This window comes from Pteropus alecto, unplaced genomic scaffold (genome assembly GCF_000325575.1).
Source record: "Pteropus alecto unplaced genomic scaffold, ASM32557v1 scaffold8, whole genome shotgun sequence".
Taxonomy (NCBI): domain Eukaryota; kingdom Metazoa; phylum Chordata; class Mammalia; order Chiroptera; family Pteropodidae; genus Pteropus; species Pteropus alecto.
Window position 1 is genome coordinate 20,909,796 of NW_006494609.1, and position 5,870 is coordinate 20,915,665.

Consider the following 5,870-nt stretch of genomic DNA (forward strand, 5'->3'; position numbering starts at 1 on the left):
GCATGGCGCAGCCCCGCCCTGCGACCCCCCTACCGTTCTCCTTCAGCTCCTCCCCAGCCATTGGGCCTGCCGGCTCTCCGGGCCAGAGCTGCCGGCTCGGCCCCCTGCAGCTCCAAGGCCACAATTGGCGGGACTGCGCCACACCCGGGCACTGATTGGAGGACGGGCGCCCCGGGCCCCGCCTCTCGAGTCCAAGTTCCGTTAGCAGGTTCGGTTGCTCCCGAATTTCCTTCGCTCCGGGGGCGGGACCGATGGGAGGGACCCCCTGGCCGGCTCCTCCTCTTGCGGGAGAGGCCGGAAGGAGACTGGCTGCTCTTTCCTCCTTTAGGAGCTCTACTTTCTTCTGATTGGTTGGCAGGTGCCGTCGCGTGTTTTCTGACGCCGACGCAGCGTGATGACGTATGCCCCGACATCCAACGTCCAAGATGGCTGCAGTCGGCAAGGAGAGACGTCGCTAAGGGGCTTGCCTGAGGCGAGGGGTGAGTGACCCACAGAGCGCGGGCAGCGCCGCCCACCTCCCGCGTACCTGGAGGTCGGAGTAGGATATAGCCAACCACCTCCATCCGCTGGCGGAGTCTCTCTTCCCGGAGTCCACCTTCCTCCGCTACCCCCAGTGCTTATCGAAGTTAGCGGGCGATGGCGGGGCTGCGGGACGGGCTTCAGGAGGATTTGAGGCGCAGGAGCGGTGCAGGGAGGCCAGCGTGGACCCTAGAATTGGTAGCGGCCCTTGCAGAGAGGGGCGGCCCTTGCAGAGAGGGGAACTTTCTAGCAGGGGAGAAGGAGCAGGGGTCTTAACACGCGCATGCACATTCTTAACCGCACGACCGCTGACTACACATCTTCCAGTTACTTTACATCATCCCGGTCCCAGCCTTGGTTAGGTCTGGGACTTTGGGTATTGTACCATGTTTGGGGTACTGCGACTTTGGAGCCTCAAGAGCCATGTAACAAGGGTGGGACTAGGGTTGAGGAAAAGGCATGAGGAATAAGGAAGTAGGCATAATAAGGTAGGCATAATAAGGAAAAGGTACTTCCGCGATTAGATTCGTTCTTGCCCGAGACTTCGTTCTTACTGACTCTCTCCCCGATTGGTTTAGTGTTTTGCTAAAGGAATCGCTCTTTCAAAAGTCGGGGCGTTAGTCTAGAGGTTCTTAAAAGCTCTTAACACTATTACCGGCACAAAGCATGGTCGGTAACGCTTCCTGAATTTGGATTGCCAGTTAAATGGAGCTTTCGCTAAATCTTCTGACGTTAGGAACGACTTCTGAGAGCAGTTAGTTGAGCGTGGCTTTTTATGTGTTTAAGGTAACTTTGGTAATGTTCGTGTACCTCGCTCTAAATCGCTCTTGCAGTTGTAGGCATTCATTAAGAGTTCGTACGAATGTTGTTGCTAGAATGAATGCTCTACTAGGAACTGTTTGTATCCCCAGCACCTAGAATACTGCGTGTCTTATGGTCAGTTTTGTGTATTGCTGAATGAAGAATGGATGGACGACTAGTAGTAGTATTCGTAGACATTTTGGTTAAAATTGAGTACCTAGGATGCTTGTTTGTTAAATAATCTTGACTATAAATGTAATAATTATCCAGGCTTGTGGGAGTTTTGTTCAGTGCGACTACCATAGGTGTCTAATTTTAGAGTTTTATTTTCTTTTGTATTGTTTTTATTATATGCATTTTTCAAACACATTAGTTGATGCCTAAAACATTTTTTAGCATTTGTTTCATTCGAAAACATAATTTGCACTTAACAAGGAATAAAGAAACCGTCTAATTGCTAAGGAGATCCTTAAATTTTAAATACCATTTCTAAAAATTGAAGGTCAAAACAATTGGTAGTTTTGGCCTACAAAATGAGCTACAGTCATGCACTGCATGACCACGTTTCAGTCAAGGATGGACCGCATATACGTAGGTGGTCCCGTAAGATGATAGTGGAGCTGAAAAATTCCCATTGCGAGTGGTGTGGTAGCTGTCCTAATGTTGTACGTAGCACAAGGCATTACTCACGGGTTTGTGTGGATGCTGGTGGAAACAAACCTGTGCTGCCAGTCCTATAAGAGTATAGCAAATGTAATTATGTGTAGTACATAATACTTGGTAATGGTAAATGTCTATTACTGGTTTACACATTTACTATACTTTTTGTTATTTTATTTTAGAGTGTAGCCTTTATACTAAAGACAAAACTTGCTGTAAAACAGTAAGCCTGTTATGCCGGCAGCAGCCTCATGCATTTCGTGTTTACTGTGTCTCCTGTTTGCATTATTGTCTCCATTTCACCCCACTTCTTGATTACATCTGTTCCCTTGTGCTTGATTTACTATTGCTGTGATTTAATGCTACTGTGTTTTGTCCAACTGCATGCTGAACAGGCTTGTAGCCTAGGTAAAGTAGGCTATACCACCTAGGTTCGTGTAAGCACACTCTGTGATGTTCACAAGAACGGAATCATCTAAGGATGCATTTCTCTAAACATATTCCCCATCCTTAAGTAGCACATGACCATAGTTCATTTCAGGAGGTTATGTCTGAAAGCAGTGAGTTCACTGAGTGTCTAGAAGGAAGAAAAAAACGTTTCCTGTTTGTTTTCTCCAAAACTGGGTAAGGACAAACAAATCAAGAAGAATTACATTCAGGGTAATTAGGGAGATTGTAAAGAATATCTAATTGGATTAAATCTCACTTGTATATTTAGGCTCAGATAAATTATATGCTAGAGAATTTGCAGATAAGATTGTAAAATCATTGTTCAGAGCTTTTGAGGAATCCTAAAAGCACAGTTAATGATAGAACACTGGAGTCTGATCAATGTCTCAGTTTTTGCAGAGCAAATAGGTGGCCCTTGGGTGCTAGAACTTGTTAATAATCTAGTTTAGAATCTTGTTGGGAAAACAAAAAAAGAGTTTGTGAATGTTTGGGAAAGGAGAGCTGATCCCCTCAAACCAGCAGAGCTTCGGTTTAAAACCGTGCTTCCTTTTGTTGTAAATGTACTGGATTGATGATGGATGGAGGATAAGTTCATTCAGGTTTCCTTAGGGTACTGAACATAATCTTTCTTCCTATCCTAGTAGATACAGATAGATAGATGTACACTGGATAAAGTCTAATTAGATGGATTCGTATCCACTTAAATAACCAAAACCGAAATTTTGATTAATGAATGATGACAGCCTAAATGAGGAGAAATATGTAGAGATAGGCTACAGGGCTCTTACTCTGATTAGCACTTTTTTATTACCAACTTTAAAATAAGAGGCATGCTTTTTAAATTAACATATGCGTACAAAACCTGTAGTGATAGCTAGCATGTTAGATGACACTCAGGATTCAAGGAGTTCTTAAAGGCTGAAATAATAGGCCCAAACTAACAAGATATAAATTTACCAGGAATGGTTGAGTTTACAAAAACCCAGTTGCCCATGTTTGAGATGAGAAAGACCTAACTTGACAAAAATGGTTCCAAGATGTAATGTTCCCTAGAAGCAAAGTAGTGTCCAGATTGAGAGAAGGCAGTAAAGTACTACTTTAGTCTAGTGGCAGATCGTGGCTCTGCCATTTACCAGCTGTGTGAATTAGCCAAGTTGCTTCTCATCTCTTTAGCTCCATTTTCTCAATGATAAATTGTGAGGATAAGAAAACATAGCTTGCAGGCCTGCTGCAACTCAGTGGGCACTCAATGGACATGTTGCTGAATATCAGCAGTCTCCCTTCCCTGATGTACTGTCCAGATCATATAAAGACTATTGTTTTCCATTTTGATTGCTAATATTTAGGAAGGATCTTGAAACACGAAAAACCATGTTATGGAAATGGGATGTTTGTTTACAGCCTTGGAGAATAGAAGGGAATGTAAAAATTGTCTTCACATATTTGAAAGGCGATCAGTAGACAAGGGAGAGGTATTTTCAAGGAGCTAAGTGAGAGCTAGAGTTGTTGAAAGGTAGAGTTCATTCATTCATTATTCTGTGGATGAACAGAACAGATAATAGATGAATAGAACAGAAGGAAATCAATATAAAATTAATAGAAGAATTAATGAGAACAACAGTTATTGATACTCAGCAATGCTGTAGGCTACTTCATTCACTAGTAAGGTCATCTTAATGAAGGTTAGTGAGTGACCCAATATTATTGTTTAGAGGGAATTTCTGTACGGTGTGAAAAAAAAGTTGAGTAGTGACCTTTACTGTTGTTTCCAACTTGTAAGTATCCATAGTTATAAATGTTGAAAAATGCATTTAATCTTTCATCATGTAAAATGGTATATCTAAAGCACATTCCTGAAAGACGTTGCTAAAATGCCTTGATACACTCTTTGTTTATGGAGAGATTTTTACTTTGTGGAGCTCATAAATCTTTCAGTCATTTTCATAACAATCAAACTGCTAATGAGAAAATTTATGCCTTTTTAGAGTCTGTGAAAAAATAACTAAAGAGTAATAGGGAACCAGATTATAGAACTCAGGGGAGGACTTTTTCAGGGTGAGGAATGATTTAGAGGACTGTTTCTGTTCTATTCATGCACGTTTATTTTCACTGCATTCCACGTATTGTTTATTTTGCCCCGTACTCTGAAGGCATCCACACTAGATTATTAGTTGGGGTTTGGTCAGTGACAGCAAGGTAAAACAGGCTTGAATATATTTGTCCACTTGTGGACCGAGATTCTTTCCCATCCCGTTTCATCCCTGCTGGGTTATTCCTAACCCTTTTCTCCGCTCTGCCCCTTTCCTCTCAGCAGATGTCTTGGCATTCTGTTTCCCAGAGAAAATGGAGATACTGTTTTGTAATTGACTTCTTCCCCCTTAAATGATTTTTCAAATAGCTTCCCCAACTTTTCCTTCCCTTCTGTCATAGAGAAAGAGCTTCCTTTCTACAGTTAAGTTTTATACTGTGCTTTTTATTATTCCTTGACCAGTTCACCCCTCAATGGCTTGTTCAGCCTCTTCTAGTGGCTCGTTCCTTTCTGCAACACACATCCTTCATTCTCCTTTATGCTGAAAAAAACAAGAACCTATTCATAGCCTATTAATACCGCTCGCAGCCTTCCCTCTGCATGTCTAAAAGGTGTTCTGCTTACGTAGGTGTACATGTCTGCTTTATTGAGCTGTAATTCACATACCGTATAAATCACCTATTTAAAGTGTGCAAGTCAGTGGTTTTTAGTGTATTCAGAGTTGTGCAAACATCACTACAACCAATTTTCAGTCTCTAATAACTCATTATCAATTCTGGTAATCTTAATTCCTTGTCCTTTAATTAATTATTTATTTATTTTAGGATTTGTCACTCTTGACGACGACATGACCTCTGTCTTTAAGTTGATATCCCTTGGTTTCTTGTGCAGTTAAGGATGCAAATTTCCGTGCCTCTGGCCCTGCCTTTCCTTTCTCTCCTTTGGTGATTCTTCCTGCTTCCTCAGTCCTTTAGAGTTCTGTCCTCAGATCCCTTCTTGTTTTACTCCCCATCTCTCCATCTGTCACCATGACTTTAGTTGTCAAGTCCACATAGGTGAATCTCAAGTAGATATGTTCTTTCCAGATTTCAACAGAGCTAGTTATCTGTCTGATGGATGTTTCCACACTCAGTTCTTAAAACCTGATGTTTATAGAGCCAAATTCTCCTTTTCCTCCCCCCATTAAAACCAGCTCTTTTTCTTCTACATTTTTCTTTTTGGTATCACCCCTCCCTGTCAGTCAAGCAAACTTGAATTTATTTCTTGCCATTCTTTGCCTCAAAGTCAGTTAATGATGTCCGCTTTTTCCCACATTATTGGTGTGTGGGACAGGCCTTCATTAGGCATTACTCGAATAGTTACAACAATCTCCTAACTGGTCTGCTTTCTGCAGACCTCTAAGCAGCCCTTC

The 5,870-nt window shown here is 42.1% G+C and overlaps 2 protein-coding genes across 2 annotated transcripts in view; one reads left to right on the forward strand and one right to left on the reverse strand.

The window, feature by feature from the left end:
* The window catches only part of SETD3 (SET domain containing 3), a 55,180-nt gene extending 54,994 nt beyond the window's left edge, over window positions 1–186 (reverse strand). The window contains exon 1 of the mRNA XM_015599748.2: window positions 34–186. The gene's annotated coding sequence lies outside the window, so the exon portion shown is untranslated. The remainder of the gene's footprint in view (window positions 1–33) is intronic.
* Window positions 187–358: 172 nt separating this feature from the next.
* Window positions 359–5,870, forward strand: part of CCNK (cyclin K) — a 21,724-nt gene continuing 16,212 nt past the window's right edge. The window contains exon 1 of the mRNA XM_025042136.1: window positions 359–479. The gene's annotated coding sequence lies outside the window, so the exon portion shown is untranslated. The remainder of the gene's footprint in view (window positions 480–5,870) is intronic.